This window comes from Amblyomma mixtum, chromosome 4 (assembly GCF_055824585.1).
Source record: "Amblyomma mixtum isolate Tamu chromosome 4, ASM5582458v1, whole genome shotgun sequence".
NCBI classification, from domain to species: domain Eukaryota; kingdom Metazoa; phylum Arthropoda; class Arachnida; order Ixodida; family Ixodidae; genus Amblyomma; species Amblyomma mixtum.
This window is the reverse complement of record NC_143015.1, coordinates 48729905-48748049: the sequence shown is the minus strand read 5'-3', so window position 1 is coordinate 48748049 and position 18145 is coordinate 48729905. Positions and strand designations below refer to the sequence as shown.

Below are 18145 nucleotides of genomic sequence, written 5' to 3'. Positions count from 1 at the left end.
GCGGAAGTTTCTCTGTTACCCATTAATGGTTTTTGCGGCACAGAAATGACGGCACAGCTCCTTCTGCGTGATGCATCATAGGCCACGGGCAAGTCGGGCTCGTGCACCCGAACCCATTTTCTTGGCAGTCTTGGCATTTGGAGTGCAGGTCCTCGGAAGGTCTCAAGACGGCTGTCGAACTAAGTGCCATTTATATACTATAATCCGGCTTTTCAAACTGAATTTTAAAAATTTATTGACAACAAACGGTTTCCTTTGGAAAGAAACGCTCATCGGGAACATAGCGTTATCTGTGGCAAAGGTTAGCACTATGTTAAGGCGGAGGCTTGGGCAAGTTGGTACATCATATGTAAGTAAAACAGCGTCTTGTGCTGTGTTGTTTCTTCCTTTGTCCCGTGTCTATAGCGCTGTTTTACTTAGCACTATAAAAACATCCTAATTAGGTACATAATTATCCTAAATCACTAATTACTTATTTAGTGAGAACGGCCTGGTCGCTGATGCCGATGGGAAGCTGGAACTCAAGTTCAAGACAGTGTCGTATCAGTTATTGAAACAAACAAAAAGCCTTGCAGGCTTGGAAGTCCGGCGCATTTATCCGCGCCAAATATAGTGTTAGTGGTTGAGGTGCGCACATAACTCGGTGCAAGCGCTGTGTCTACAGAAAACATCTGAGGATAACTACGGTTCTAGATTCGAAGTGCCTGCTCTACTGTGCGGTCTGATGGTATTTTTTTGCTTCCTGTCACTACAGAATAGCGAATGCACATGGACATGGCTATTCTTTTCGTGCCATAACGCAGCGAACGGTGGCCGCGTCGCGAGGTTCGCGTGCGCATTTCACAGGCTCTTTGTTGGAGAGTTCATATTAAGGCATGTTAGTTCATGTTTAACATAAACACTTCGCATGATTAACACAAGATGGAAGGTGCACATACACACGGACACACACGAGCCCACTAGCGTTGTGATAGCGTGCTCCTTAATTCAAATTGTCCTTGTCTTCATCGGGCACATTTTTACGCTGATAGAGCTAAATTAAGGCTGTAAAGAGGAAGATGAGCGTTGGCCAAAGGCTGTACCCAGCACCTCCACCAAATTGTAGCAGGATTTCCGGGGAAAGGAACTTAGCGACAGATAGCCAAAATGCCGGTCCGAGCTTCGGTCATCCAGCCAGCGATCTCGCGCCGCGCGCTAGCGGAGCGGCGGCCGCCGCTGCTCATCTTCCTCTTTACAAGGCAAAAGTTTTGTATTTGTGGCATGTACACGCAGCCAAATCTTTAATTTGCATAATTTTTATATGCATGAATACCCTTGACGGACTGAATACCCTGAATACCCTTGACCCTTGAATGAATACCCTTGACGGCGCCAAGCACAGTGCACAAAATGCAGCAATATCCGAGAATCCGCAGTTCTGCCACACTGTATGGAAAACGGCTGTCTGTTGCTATCGTTTCCTGCCCGTCGCGACCATCGTGGCTTCAGCAGCAAGTTAGAGACAATCGGCCTGCGACTCGCGTGCCCTCACGATCCGCTAGCACCTGAGTGAGTCTAGTGTGGAGACGAATGGCGTCTCGTCTACAGTTGAAGGCTCGAAACAGTGACACGAGGCGTATGTAGACGCTAGTGTGACTGCAGTTCACGTGACCGCGGACATCGCTCCCCTGAATTATAAACACAAATTGCAGCATGCTCATACGTTTGCTCCCCTGCCTGGCCGTCGAAATAGATGGAGCTGCTGGCAATTCGCGACGCATTAAGCATCCTCTGTCCGCTATTGCCATATAGAAGCCACCTTGACAATCTCAGAGACTCCTCAGGTGCCGTCCGTATTCTGTGGCGTGTTCTGAACACCGACTTATTCGCACAGATAATTCCGGATATAAAACGAAAGTTCTGCCTGAAGGTTTGCGGATAATGGATTTGTCGAGATGCTTACGCAGCACAAGCTTTGGTGTATAGAGCAAGTCACGAGTCAGTTCCTCCACGTCCACTTCAAGCGACCGCAGCCATACGGCTACAAAGGAAAGCTATACAGCTTTCTCAGAAACTTCGCAGTTAAAGAAAAATTCGTCCTGGTCCGGGGTTCGAACCCAGGACCACCGCTACACCGGAACAGTCGCTCTACCAATTGAGCTAACCAGGACGGCAAGCTTATGGCAGGGCAAGAGCGAATTGATCAATAACTCGAAGTTGGAACAGTGTTGGTCAAATGTTTTAGGGGAATCCCCCAAGGTGGAGTAGATTTGTAATAAGGGAGTAATTACTCTCGCCCTGCCATAAGCTTGCCGTCCTGGTTAGCTCAATTGGTAGAGCGACTGCTCCAGTGTAGCGGTGGTCCTGGGTTCGAACCCCGGACCAGGACGAATTTTTCTTTAACTACGAAGTTTCTGAGAAAGCTGTGCTGCGCTCGGGTGGATGCCACTGAGTAATTACTCCGTTATTACAAATCTACTCCATCTTGGGGGATTCCCCTAAAACATTTGACCATCAAGCAATTTGTGTACTACTAATGCTTGGTTCTAAAAAAAAGATAAGAACAAACAATTTTAGGCACGTGATTTCGACTCAACTTCACGTGTTCAAAGTACAGGAACAATTCATTGCGCAGAAAACAGATGGGAACTGTAGTTTTAGAGAGATGTGTTGTCTAATGCACTAAATGTTTTCGACTAGCAGCCAGCAGGTGTCGTTTAACCTCTAGCTGTGGGATTTTACCTTTCAGTGAACGGAGACCTTCCGTTGTGATCGGATGTGAATCATGGCTGGATGGGGATGTTAGCGATAGCGAAGTTTTTCCGAGTAACTATATCAGCTATCGAAAAGATCGAGACAGGCACGGAGGAGGCGTATTTATACTGGTGGACGTCTTAGTTAGTTCTCGTAAGATGGAAATTGATGTTGGGACATGTGAGGCAGTATGGGCTCAAATTAGACTTTTAAATGGTAAATTACTATCAGTTTGCTCGTTTTACAGGCCACCTGGAAATCAGCTTGAACCCATCAGCGACCTAACTGATATGATTGAAACTGTTAAAACTGACTGTTTAGTTGTTGGAGGTGACTTTAACATTCCTGAATTAGACTGGAGCTCAGGATGTCTTCCGTCTAGAGCCAATTCCGCAGTAGGCAAAGAATTGTTAAATCTGTGCAATTCATTCAGCTTATCCCAATTAGTGCTGCAGCCAACCCGTGGCAACAATGTTTTGGATTTATTATTCACTAACCAACCATCGGCAGCTTGTTCTACCCTTGTAGTGCCCGGTATCAGTGATCACAGTTGTGTTTTAGCGGAAATGAACTTTCAGTATGTTAAACTTGAAGACTGTGGCAATCGGCGCATTTACAGTTACCGAAAGGCAAATTTCCCCGAGATAGCCCGGGCACTTGAATCCTATGTCGATGTGTACGAAACATTGTCTGATTCACTCAGCGTTGATGAGCTGTGGCGCACACTGACAGCCAAACTTTTTGATTTGCGTGAGCAGCATGTGCCGTCATGGGTGATGACGAAACGTCGCAGCAAAAGCAAGCCATGGTTCACAAAAGCGCTGCGCAGAGTCGTTGAAAAGAGGCAACAACTATATGCGCGCTTCAAAAGAAATCCGTCGGAAGATAACATGGATCAGTTAAAAAAGATTACAAAGGATATGAATGCTTCGGTCAAAGCGGCTAAATTTACCTACTTTCAGTCTTTCGACATGCGTATCCAGGATCGCCCTAAAGAATTTTGGCAGTACATAAAAAAAAACAGAAAGGATGAATTGTCTATCCCGCCACTCGATCACAACGGAAGTATCGTTCATGATAATCTGGAGAAAGCCAAGTGCTTTAACACGTTTTTCAGCTCAGTTTTTTCTGCTGAGGACAGCAATAGCCCTGCCGATTTTCCCCTTGCCTTGAACTGTACGGAACCCATGGAGAACATTGAATTTGATCAGCGAGGAATTGTGTCGCTCTTAGAACGCTTAAAAGATAACAGTGCCACCGGTCCGGACGGCTTACCCACGATCCTGCTCTCTTCTTGCGCTTTTGCGTTGTCAAGGTACCTTCAAATTCTTTTCACAAAGTCATTACAGGAAGGCTCCTTGCCTGATGAATGGAGGCTTGCTAATGTTGTACCTATACATAAATCGGGACCTAGGAATGTTGTTTCAAATTATCGACCAGTGTCCTTGACCAGTGTATTATGCAAAGTTTTAGAGCATGTGTTTTATACTAGTATTATGAATCATCTTAGTATACATTCATTATTAAATACTAATCAACATGGCTTTCGCAGTGGTTACTCGTGTGTCACCCAGCTTACCGAATTTGTACATGACCTGTCAAGTGCTTTAGATAAGGGATATTCTGTTGACTGTATTTTTCTAGATTTTAAGAAGGCCTTTGACGTTGTATCACATTCCTTATTAATACAAAAATTATACTGGTACAACATAAATGAGAACGTTATTAGGTGGATAAAAGAATATTTGAGCGTTAGGCGTCAATGTGTTGTTGTCAACGGGAAACAATCGCATGAGGTGGCTGTAACATCAGGGGTGCCTCAGGGATCCGTCTTGGGCCCATTACTGTTCATAATTTACATGAATGACATCTTTTCAGGTATTTCTTCATACATGCGTCTTTTTGCGGACGATTGTGTATTGTATAGAATTATTAACGATCAAAGTGACTGCGATGCATTACAACAGGATTTGTGTAAAGTGGCCCAGTGGTGTGAGAACTGGAGAATGCATATTAACTTACAAAAATCTGTACATATGTGTTTCACTAAAAAGAAGGTTCCCCATATTTTCACTTATAACATAAATAATAGCAGACTGCTTTCAGTGTTGGAATTTAAATATCTTGGTGTATATTTAACAAGTTCAATGTCTTGGCATCGTCACGTGCATTTCGTTACTGCCAAAGCCTGTCGTGTTTTAGGTTTGCTGCGACGTAACGCTAAACTTTTCCCTTTAAAGACTAAAGAACTGCTGTATAATACAAACGTTAGAAGCATACTTGAGTATGCTTGCACTGTCTGGGATCCGAAAACCTTGCTTGACGTTCAAAAGCTAGAAAGAGTTCAGAATTTGGCCGTTCGTTTTGTTTTCAATAACTATGGGCGATATTTTAGTGTAACGAGCGCGAAAAAATCTTTGGGTTGGGACTCACTTCAAAAACGTAGGAAAGTACTGCGTTTAAAATTATTTCATAATATCTTTCATTCTAGAACTGGAATAGACAGAACCAAATATATAGCCAACCCTGATTACGTGTCTTTACGTAGAGATAATTCACTTAAAGTTAAAGAATACAGGTGCCGGACTGACCTTTTTAAAATGTCTTTTTTCCCCAAAACGGTTTCGGAATGGAACAAGCTGCCTGAGGAAGTAGTGTCCATATTATCAAATGATTCATTTTCTTCCATGCTGTGACATTTTTTTTGTGTATAATAATTCCGTGTTCTTTCTATCTCATTGTTATCTTTTTTTTTTTTTTGTAACCACCTGCACGCGGTGGCATTTGTGTACTTTTTCTTCTACCCCCCCCACTGTAATGCCAGCCAATGGCGCTGTGGGTATGATGATAAATAAATAAAAAAATAAATAAATACGCTTTAGCTTAAGAGCAGGTCACAGTCTATAGGCCCCAGCACTGAAGGCACTGCGTTATTTCCCTACAAGCTTTATTTTTTTGAAATTATCTTTTTTACTCCTTCTCTTTACGCGGTGTCTCAACTGTCTAAATATGTATTTTCTGGACGCAGAAGACGACTTCGAGTGGGAAGAAATATTATTTCAAAGTGATGACAACAACTGTGCAGTTATTAAAGTGAATCTAATCTATGAAGGTATGTGAATTCATTCAGTCAATGAATGTTTGTTTTGCTTTTTTGTGCAGATAAAAAAAAAGCTGCTCTGAGGCGAACTTGACTGGGTCCCCACCCCCTTCACATTGCGCTGTTCGACGCCGCACTAGATAAATAGCTTAAAAAAGTACAAATTAATCCCACCAGATGCGATTTCTACGTAAAAGATAGATAATGATTCATGCAACAATGTTAAAAGTACACCAAACACACACTCACGTAAATGTGTCATCCGGGCTAAGAAGAAACGCGAAGACAAATGAAGATCATAACCACAGTCCTAGTTGATGACTTCTTGCATACTACTTAGTACAGTTATTAACAAGTTCGACAGTTTTGAACGCTATGAAACTGGTTGATGAAGTAATGTTTCACATTAGATTTCGTCGCCTTTTGTGGGTCTATTTCTTTTGCGTCAGTTCATTCAGAAATCTCGGAAGGCGATTTTCTACGGTATCGAACCCCCGTTTTATTCTGAGGATTGGCACGTGCCATGTCCCGTAATTTCTCAGTGCATAGCCCCTATCAAGGAGGCTTCTCAACTTACATACAGTTAAGAACGCAGTATTATTGATTTTGAACTACGCTTCCATATTATGGAAAGGTTCAAATCACATAACTTTAGGTCATCAGAGGGTTCCGCTTAAGTTAAGTACAACTTAGCGAGCTATGGCAAGAAAAGTGACAGGTGTAACGTTAAGAGGTTGGCAGCGGGCGGAGTGGGTGAGGGAACAAACGCGAGTTAAGGACATCCTGTCCGAAATCACAAGGAAGAAATGGGCTTGGGCAGAGCATGTGATGGTAAGTCAAGATAACTGATGATCCTTAAGGGTAACGGACTGTATTCGAAGAGAAGGCAAGCGTAGCAGGGGGCGGCAGCAAATTAGCTGAGCGGATGAGATTAAGAAGGCTGCTGGGATAGGGGGGGCTTCAGTGATCACAGGACAGGGTTAATTGCAGAGGCATGGAAAGACCTTTGCCTTTTAATGGGTAAAAGTGTTTCTGTACTTTATTTCTTGCGTTGTTTTCTCCCGAGTCGCGCTGTTTTGCTCTCGTATTCTGGTTCAATGTGAACTGAAGATAAAAGAGGGGAGTCGATGCGACCAATGAGCCTGTGCGCCCTCGGTAGGGCTTAACAGCGGTGGCAGATCTAAGAAAAAAAACATGATCGTTGTCGCTGTGCTAGTAGCAAGCGTGAAGCATTTTCTTGGTTTGAAAAAAAAAAGCGCTACGGGAATTGCGCTCGTTATTGTCAGACACTCTACTGGAATAAAGAAACTCCTACACCGCAAAAGTTCCCTGACAGGCTAAGGTAAAATTTAGTAAATTCTTTACTGTCAGTTTTCTCTCAACTGTTTACTCACAAATACACTGCATTGCCCAGGGCGCATTATGAAGGAGTATTGAAACCTCTGAAAAGAACACATCGCTGCTGCAACACACTTGATCATTGTGCAGCCGTTACCCCTCTACTACGATTCCCACAAACAATGAATTAGCAGAAAGGCTCGTCTAGCCCTGAATTCTTCAATTTTGCAGGCTTGTTGGTGTGGATTAGTAAAGCGGCTGTTTTAAGTAAATATCTTTATTATTCTCCTCGAGTTAGTTCACTCTCGTCGAGTTATGGAATTCCGCCAACATTCTCTCACGGAGTTTTCTTCGACGAGAGAACACCTCTTGCCATTCCAGTTCACTTTTCATTTTAGTGCAGCTTTGTACTCGCTCATTGGCCTTTTAAAATTAGACTTATGATAGTTTTTGTTTAATGTGATTCTCATCAAATAAGAAGCACTGCGGAATGTTGGGAGAGTTTTTGTACGTTCATGATTAGTTAGTTAGTTATATGGGGTTTTATGGCGCATAAGCAACTATGGCTATCATGCGCCAAACACAACGTTCATGATGAAGAAAATAGCACAAAGAAAACGCGAAGGAATACAGCTCTTCTCTGCGCTGTCCTCTCTGTCCTTCGCCTTTCTTTCGCGATTTTTTGTTCATCATGATCAAATAATAACCCTCAAACTGGAATAAAATACATCGAAGCATTAAACGCCATAGAATCGTTCTCACTATTCATTCAGCAATGAGGTTTGAGCCGACACAGCTTATTTGCACAATTTTCCTATTCATCCATTCAACCATAAAACGTATGGAACACCCTTCACTACCGACGCCGTTATTTATTGTAGTGCGTGTCGCGCACATCGGCGCCTGTCCATGTCTTTTGTATCATCTTCCTCCCACGAACTTTTGTATGTTGGCTCCTTCAAGGCCTCTGTGATTACAGCTAACCGCTTGCGGCGTCCGTGCCGAAAAAAGAGACCGAATAGATCTTTCTTGAATACCATCGAAGACAGACGTGGCCGTGCCCCCCGTTCTCCCCGAGGCCGTGACGGTGCGGCGATCGACGTTACCGATGTGAAATCAAGGGGCCAACATCCATGGTTTATTCCCTTTCTTCAAATGCTTTTTATATAGCTCCGTCATCCATCAAAGTGTACGAATCACGTGTACACACTTTTCGCTCACGCAACCCTACCTGCAAAGCCTGTCGAAAACTGCACGTTCGGTGACATAGCTAGGCTATCATAATAACGGCGTTATCAAGGCGAGATATCAAGTTTGAGAAATTGTTTCAGAAAATTGGATGCTTATTCGCGGCAGCGTAACTACTTTCGATATTACAGCGCTGGTCGCAGCTGTCTTCCTGCGCACACTTTTTCTTTCACGACCGCCAGCCGCATGTCTAGAGAACTGCGACTATTACGCGCGTAAGATACAGCTCCATTATATATGGGGACGCCTGATAGCTCGGCAGTAAAATTTTCAACTTAGCGCTTTCGTAACCACGCCAAATATTGCGTCGTGATGACAAAGTCCACACCAATTGTGGTGACGGAGGCGGCCCGCCAAGCTGTCACCTCCGCGTTCTTAGTACTACTCTTGAACGCAGCGACCACTCGTGCCGCCCTGAGCTTTAATCGCTGAAACGACGCCACTCCGGCCGCGTAAGGCACATTTCTCAGTTCTAAAACACTATAAGTGGCGTCGTCTGGCTGATGACGATTTTAACCCGGCACTAGTCGGATGTCTTTGTGTGTTGCATGAGGGAAAGGTATCGTACGATTAATAATCACACTGCATGAAGGTCAGGGTGGGTACGAAACTTTCATTGAACGGTTTGCACGTTCCTTCACATTTTTTTTTCTCTCTCTTATTTTTGTACAAAGCGTACACGTTTGGCCGTTTTTACACTACTTACTCTACTCTTGTTTTACTCGACTTTCAATCTACTCTCGTCTACTCTACTTACTCTACTTTTAATCGACTTAAGGGCACACTACCGGCGAACTGCCTTTCTCTACTGGCTGTGAAGTACCATGAAATAGGTTAGGCAGGCCGCTAAAACGCAATAAATCTTTTTAAAACTACACCGCTGCATAAAATGTAACTTTGTGTTGTGCATTCTAAACATGGTCACTGATCGCTTCCTTGCAGATTTACATTGGTACGAACTTCGCATGAAGAATTCATCCATATCAAAAAAAGAAGTGGACGGGAAGTGTTTGCGTGATTTCATCTCTCGTGCTGAAAAATTCAGAATAGTCTACGAGAGCACATGCCAAGAATTATTGGAGCCGAAAGAGAAGTTTTTATTTTTAAACATATCAAGCTCAATTCCCATTCAGTTTAAGATCCAAATTTCAAAATACATTTGACTTCAGTCTTCGTCATTTATTTTTTCTAGTTTGGTGCCCTGTAATTAGGAAATAAACCTGGTTGAGGTTTCGTTATTAAGTTAACGTTCCTGGATCTAAGAATGAAGCAAACAAGGGAAGGGGAATGAGGGGCTCGTTATAAATATGAAAGAAGCCAACAGCCACAGAAACCAAGGGCCACAGGGGATATTTAATTGATTTATTTATTTTGTGGTGTTGATCAATTTAGAATATTACTGAATATTATCGCTTAAAGCTAATTGATTAGAAAAGCAGAAGAAAAAACAACTACTGCCGCCGGTGGGATCCGAACCCACGACCTCCGAATTACGCGTCCGGTGCTCTACCTCTGAGCTACGGCGACGGCTGTCAAATCTTCTGCTTTCGGGGGTATTTATGTTTACAAGTAACCTAACCTTGAGAGTGTTCATCAGCGCCACCCACGTTCATAAGCGGCGGACGTAGAACGTCCTGAGTTACCGCAGGTGTGACGTAGAACGTCATCGAACGGAGAGGGTGGAAGCTGCGTGAGAACCCTCTTATGCTTCCTATGGCGTCAAGGCTGCCAGAACCGAGGCCCTCGCTAAGCAATTAAGAATGTATTTTTTGCTGAAACATTGAAACCACACAGGGATACTTAAGTTGGAATTCTTCCATTGAAACTCAGAACCCTGCTAAAGCAATAACCAGTACAGATTCCACATGTAGTTTTCTGCTACAACAAAATGTGTTAATACCGATGCGTGCGTATGACTTGTTATTACCTGTATGCCTCAAAATAGTTCAAGGTTTGAGGGCTTTATTTGAGGAGAAGTTGCGCACATATAGTAAATAATGTAAAATTTTTGGGATTGCATCTGCCGAGGTTCACGAGGCAAAAGGCGTCTATATAGCGCCTGACATGGCAACACGACGTTCGCGCATGCAGAGCAGCAAAGAGACTAAACTAGAGATCCTGAAACAAGATAAATGTTAAACATCAAACATAAAACTACAGACAGCCTAACAGGCACAATCTCCGAATCAAAGAAGAAAGAACAAAAACAAACACAGAAGCAGTGCAAGCTAAATAGATAGAGAACGTACAAGTGATCAAGGTGTGACTCAGCAACACAAGTGAAAGCCGGTTATGATAACTTGCGATGTCAGCCAACTCGTTCTGGCTTCTCGTTTTGGCTTTCGGTACCACGATTAACGCTGTCAAGACATAGTTGTGCAAGCAGACTTGAAGTTATTATGCAGCTTTTTACAAAAGAGCTTCTTTCATTCGCCTTTTAAAAGAGTAGCATGTTTTACATTCTATGGCGATCGCAACTATTTCTGGAGACATTTTCACAAATAATGGTAGCTGGTAGTCTCTTGACTGCTCCCATTACCTTTTTATAGCCCTTTTATTCAGGTGTGTATTAATGAGTTGCGAGGTCGACCTCGTCAACTGCGTGTGAACAAAATAAACGCATTAAAATTGTGAAAACAGGAAATAATTCCCAGTTAAACGCAGTCATCCATGTCCTCATCTCACAGGTTACTCATGCAATGGCATCCCAGTGTTTCTTCTCCTAAAATATTACTAGGGAGCAATAATATAACAAGATCTTTCACAATGGGACATAGTGCATCCCTGTCCTTCCTAAAAATCCGCCTCCCATGACGCTCTCTGTTGGCAAGGAGAGATTTTTTTCACGTAGCTGTTCGGGCAATATTCGTGGGAATGTTTCTGAATTGATCGCACAACATCCGTCTTTGTATTAAGTCTGATATCGCTTACCCTTGTATGGTGCTGTGCCGCAATATGTTCTTTTTGGATATACTACAGTTAATTCTTGGAAAGGCTATTGTCGCGACACCTTACACAAATATTCATGTGGAGTATAAACCCTACGTTGCACTGCGTTATATCTACATTGGTGTAACTCTCCAGTGGTAGTGAAGCGATGGCGTAGGCAGTGCATCCGCCTCGCATGCAAGAAGAGCGGGGTTCGAAACCCGGTGCCACGCAGTTCTCCACTAGATTAAAAAACTCCCAGTGTCGATGGAATTGAGAGAGAGAGAGAAAGGAATTTTAATGAGGAAAAGTTGGAGAGCTCGGCTGGTGGTGACATAGACCTGGCCTGCTACTCCACAGAGGTGAAAGGGAAGGGGTGGAAAAGGAAAGTGCGAATGAAGGTCGATGAAGGCATAATACAATGAGTTTCACGGGTGATGTCTAACACACACACACATACACACACACACACACACACACACGCGCGCGCGCACGCACGCACGCACGCACTCACGCACTCACTCACTCACTCACTCACTCACTCACTCACTCACTCACTCACTCACGCACGCACGCACGCACGCACGCACGCACGCACGCACGCACTCACTCACTCACTGCACGCACGCACTGCACGCACGCACTCACTGCACGCACTCACTGCACGCACTCACTGCACGCACTCACTGCCCGCACTCACTGCACGCACTCAATGCACGCGCGCGCGCGCACGCGCACGCGCACGCACACGCACGCACGCACACACACACACACACACACACACACACACACACGAACGTACGCACGCACGCACACACACACACACACACACAACACTGGCTGACACTCTCATCGCGGTTAGTAGACGCACATAAAACTGGTGTCTGCAACACAAACACCGACACATGTGATTAACCATGTTGGTAGTGCACAGGCGGACATAGACGAGTATCCAGGCCCGTTTTACACAAAAAGTTGAGCACGGCCTTTGTCACACGCCACCAATCAGAACGTCTCGCCCTGGCGCCCAGGAGAGTTTCCTCAGAGAGAGGGCGAGAGTCCAGTTGTGTCACGGTCGCCTCCAATGTTCTTCTTTCAGCAGTATAGTTCGAGCACTCGCAAAGAAGGTGTCCAATAGTCTCTGGAGTGTGGCACTGTACGCAATTTGGGTTACTTTCGATGCCGATCTTGTGAAGATAGTGTTTGGTGTAGGCAACGCCAAGCCGTAACCGGTGGAGTAGCATAACCAAGCCTGGGATGCGGCCTGACCTCAGTGACCAGCACCGACAAGGCATTCTCTCAACAGAGCAGGATTTTGCCACCAGTGAAGTGCTTGGCCACAACCTTCTATGAGCAGACCAACTAACCCGGGGCCCTCAGTCACGAGCTGCTGACGCACCAAAGCGGCGGTCAGACCTGTGACGCAGCGGAGACTGCTACAAATCTCTAGCTCCAGACAGGCCGCCATTGGAAACTAAATCTAGCAACGTTTAATGCTAGAATCTTATCCAGTGAGGCTAGCCTGGAAGTGCTATTCGGGGAACTAGAGGGCATTAAATGTGCTATCATAGGGCTTAGTCAGGATAGGATGAAAGATTTGGCGTATACAGTGCTAAGGGGCATGCACGTATTGGAATATCTCGGATTTGCGAACAGACCAGACATACGTGTGAGATTTCTCATCAATGAGGATATAGCTGGCATTGTAACGGAGTTGTAAAGTATTAAACAGAGGCTGTCAGCTATGGTAATTAAGCTTAATAAGAATTACAAACCGAAGGTGCTGCCGACTTAGGCGGCGTACATCCAGCCATGAAGACCAGACCTTGGAAAACTTCTGTGAAGACGTCAAATTGGCAGTGAAGCAAAATCGCAGTCCACTGTACTGATGAGCGACTTCAACACGAAGGAAGACAAGAAACAATCTGGAGACACGGCGCTAGGCGTCTATGACATAGATTTTATGAATAGCAGGGTGTAGTTATTAGCATAGTTCGCAGAGCGAAATAATTTAAGGATAATTAGTACCTTCTTCCACGAAGAGAGAACAGGAAGTGGACAAGGAACGGTCCCATTGCTGACACCATGAATAAAACAGACGTCATGCTATGCGCTCACCCTGGCATCGTGCAGGATGTGGAGGTCCTCGAAAAGGTGCGTTGTAGCGGCCACAGGTATTTACTAAGGTAATGGCTAATAGAGTCAAGACAACCTTAGGCTTCAATCAACCAAATGATCAGGCATGCTTTTGTAAAGGATACTCTACAATAGAATATGTTCACACTGTCGATCAGGTTCTAGAGAAATGCGCAGATTATAACCAGTCCCTATATCTAGCATTCGCTGATTGCGAGAACGCATTTGACTCAGTGGAAACTTCAGCAGTCGTGCAGGCATTGAGGAATCAGGGTGTGGAAGAGCGTTATGTGAAAGTATTGGAAGATATTTATAACCACTGCAGAGGAACCATAGTCCTTCATAATGACAGCAATGTAATCAAAAATAATGAATGGTATGAGGCAGGGCGAACGCCAATCCTATTTATCGCATGTTTACAGGAGGTACTCAAAAGCCTAGATTGGGAAAACTTCCCTGGATCCAAGAAATCACTATTCCGAGAGTAGTCAGCTCTACTGCACGCTCCGCAGCTTCGCAGGAAAAATCGTCTAACAACCCTGTGCCTGTTTTCTGCTGCAATTCAGTGTGTTCTAAAATTTTGATGTGATTGCACATGTTTCAAGGATAGGTGGCACTTTTTTTGTTTATATAAAGAAGTGATGGTGACTAAATTTTTGAAGCGCAGCAATCACACACGGCTGTAAACTAAGGGCCTAACCTGTAAGTGCGTTGTTAACTATGTTAATTTAGTGCGCAGCCCTTAGGCGCCCGTTTTTATGTTTCGCGGCGTCGCCGTTGCCGTCGCCGTCGCGGTTGTCCGTTGTAACCAGCAGTGTAAACCCTTTAAGCTGCGAAAGCAATGGAGCTGGAGCTTGGAAAAGAGAAAGTAAAAGCGCAAACTCCTCCCCTTCATTACAACCGGCACGCCAGTGGGGGGCGCAGCTGTGCATAGCAACCGCAACGTCACACACAACAGGCAGATCGAGCGCGCGCGCGTCGGCGGTGGCAGCTACACCACCACTCCTTCACCAGCCGTCTCGTTGCAGTCGAGTGAGTGAGACGCATGGCTCCGAAGCGGCTCAGTGATTCCGCGCCAAGCGCTTTGGGGAAGCGGCAGTGGGTTGACCACACGGTTTTTGCCAAGTACACTTCAGAATTTCCAAAGTCTCTTCGGTATTTTTATCGGGAAAGGAAGTGCGCAGTATCTGTCTCCCACAGCTGCGAAACCAATAGAGCGGGGGCTGAGAAAGCAGACGGTAAAATTTGTAAATCGGTTTTTGAAGAAAATAAATGCGCAGTATCTGTCTCCAACGTCTCGGTGGACACCTGAAACAGAGAAAATGCGCATAACTGCCCTCTTGGAACGGTGGGCACCTCAATCGTGCTTTAAGCTACGTGGTGGTAGAGAAAGATGTGCGCTGCATACTTTGGCATTGACAACGTTGTGCCAGATACGGCGCCACCTGGCAGGGGGGGTGGGGACTTTAATGTGCGTATAAAGACAACCGGCAATTTTTTAGCACTTACGCGGGAGAACAACCAGTTCCTCTAGCTCGTAATGGCTACCACAGCTGTGACAATCTAGCGAAAGGCTTTCGCAGACCTAGTATTTGAGAACCAGGCATTGGTGCAGCAAGTCGAGCATATATCCATCTATTTTTCCGTCCACAAAGCTTCCTTCATGACAATCAAGAACTGTTAGTGGAGTGTTTCTTGAAGAAGGAGTATGTGTGAAAAATAAGAAGTTGTCTGTAATTATACATATATGTCTTGCTCGAATCCTTTGCCTAAATCCATCGAAATGCTGAAACTGCTGATGAGCTGCGCTGAAACTTCACATTAGGAAGCAACGTAATCGTCAGCAATTTTGCTGTCACGCTTCAACGTGCCAGGGCTGCGCACTGCTCAGAGCAGTCTGAAGATGAGGGCGTTAGCAAAGCCAGTGCAATGACTTAAGAAATCTCTGCCAGAGGAACAGGCAAACGAAAAAAAGAATAAATACCATTATTTCACCTATCCCAAACACCTGTCCTTGAATCTCGTGTTTCCCCGTATTAACTGTTCTGGGACGTTTTTCGATATTTGTCGACATAGATAGCGACCACGAAGTTGTTTCAAGTGGCTAACGATCCATCACGAGCACAGTCACTTATGCTTATGAAACCGCTGTGTTCGCTCGCTGCTCAGCTCTTTCAGCTGGTCATGCTAGTAGAAACGACATGAGACAAGTATACTTTCACGCTCTCTCCACTTTCTCGGGGCGTGTACAATGGGGTGGATCGCATCTGTTGCTTGCAAAAGGAGGTATGCGAGTTTCTGAATGTATATACGAAAGCAGTCACATACGCCGCGATCGGTGCCATAGAAAACTCTAGAGGGAAAAGCACGATACTTTAAAGGCGATTGAAACCCTGTGTGGCACAGAGAGAGAGCTCTTTAATGAAAAGCAGTGATTTTAGCCGGTGTGTATATTCGCTAACATGCTACTCTGAGTAGGGGAGGGTAGATATAAATAGGTATTTTTAAACCAACAAGCGTTAGGGAGCAGAACCCTATTAGCATCAGATATGAAGGTAGCCTTTTCGAGGAGCTCAGTGAGCGAAAATTCTTGGGTGTATGGTTTAGCAGTGATCTGTAGTGGAACGCTCATGTTAGTTGCCTTAACTTCGACCTATCACAGGTCATTGGTTGTCTCCGGTTGGTTGTCATTGGTTGTCTCCAATCCAGCACTTGATTCCATCTTGGATGAAGCAGACACTATAATATTCTCTATTCTATTCTACAATAAATTACGGTACTTAGTCCGCGGTACGAAAACTGTTTCTAATTACAAAAAAACTGATTACTTTACAGAAGAAAGTGTTACGAACATGCGAAAATTATCATGACGAGAAAAGAGAACTAACAACGCGTCCACTTTTTATAAAGTACAATATGCTGAGGGCAGATAAGGCATACTACTTTAAGTTGCTACAATGGATACATAAAAATCGTTTTTATGTCACATACGCAGACAGAGTAAACTTGTACTCTATCACATACCCGAAAATAAAGATGCCGAGGATAACGACAAATTATGGACGTCAAGCACTGTCTTTTCAAGTTACGAAAATTTTCAACAGAAGAGATGTAACTATAAATTAGAGTAAAACCTTTTCCACTTTCAAAAATGAATGTAAGGGAGTTCCTCTCTGTAGCGATGTCGCCTATACCGATCACTAAAATTTCTCATGGAAGCATGTTGTAGTCCATTTTTTTTTCACAATTAGTGATTTTGTGTTCGCGCCTGTGTACTCTTATTTGTGCTTATATGTCCATAGTGCCTTGTTTTTCAGTACGCTAGAATACGCCTTATGTAGAACTTCGTTATTTGATGTAGTTTCATGTATGAGTCTTGGTCTCTGTTTCTTATTTATATACTCATCGTATATTTACGACGAAAATTCTCGTTAAGCGCTTCGGTTTTTTTTTTGTGAGTGTGTATGTATTTTGTACTGCATAATGCTTACTTTTATGGATACTTTTCTTTGATTTCGTTTTTTGTCCTTTCCAACGATACTGTTTCGTACCGGCCCGCCGGACTTTTGTAGTTTACTTGTTTGTTTGTCAAGTAGTAGGGGGCTGAGGCCCTGTTAAGCAACATTGTGCCTTTAGCCTCAGCCCCTTGTTAGACAAACGTCTAAGCAAGAAATAAAAGAAAGAAAGAAAGAATAGAAGAGTAAAGATTGAAGAAGGGCGGTAGAAAAGAGTGAGGCCATTGAAAAGGTTTGCAATGCAATAGTTCGCTGCATGATCGTTCTTTGAATAAGACCGAAGTCAATTTATGAGCATGTACAGCAGGGTGATGGAGCGTTTGGAAATTTATAGTTTCTCTAAAACACCAATAACGTTTGTGGAAGAGGGCAATCAACTATTCCCAATGAAAGATGAAAGGAAAACGTCATATCCAAGCCCTTTTTGAATTTATTAGAGCCGTCGCTTTTTTGCTGGATATCTAGAAGAGACGTGTAAGACACTGGGAAAATGGACCTCATGAGATAACGAACATTTATGTTTTTTGGATAGTTTCTAACTACAGTCTGAACAGTTTCTACTTGATTACCAGAGTGTCAGCATTTATAGGGAGTCAGTATTATTTTCTACTTTTCCGCAAGCCTTGCCTTCATAAACTGTTTAGACTCCGTATTATCCACGCAGTTTCTCACTGAGCCATGATGGAAACATATGGAGGTAGTGCAGTTGTCATATAGAATATTCACTATTTCGTGTTTTCTTTGTTTCTTATACTCTAGCAGTTGTAAAGCATTGTGTCTACCAGCAGAAGTTCGAAATAATTTGCTTAAAAGGTTTGTTACCATCGGAGTCAACGCAGACGAATCAAGGGATTTGATCACAATTTCCTCCACCTGGTCCCCTCTTACTTTTTTTCTCATAACTCAGCACGAAAAGAGTTCGCAAGCGAAATTTCCATTTCTTCTCTGTGTTTAGAAGGGGATGCGGAAAGCTTTAGATGCCTACGTTATGGACCACCTGGCAAGATATTTTTTGCTTGCTTTTAGTTGCCATCTTAATAGGCTTGATTGTCTCTTCCGTGCTATCACTGCGTGAATCTGTTCTGTAGAGAGAGCTCGCGTAGTACTCCTAGGTACTCGTGAAACGCGTTCCTCGCGTCGTACATGT

The 18145-nt window shown here is 44.0% G+C and overlaps 1 non-coding gene across 1 annotated transcript; it reads left to right on the top strand.

Annotated features, from left to right (window-relative positions):
- The first annotated feature begins 2294 nt into the window (after positions 1 to 2294).
- Positions 2295 to 2368, top strand: TRNAT-AGU (transfer RNA threonine (anticodon AGU)). The gene has a single exon. It is a non-coding gene; the product is annotated as a tRNA-Thr (tRNA).
- The last annotated feature ends 15777 nt before the right edge of the window (positions 2369 to 18145 follow it).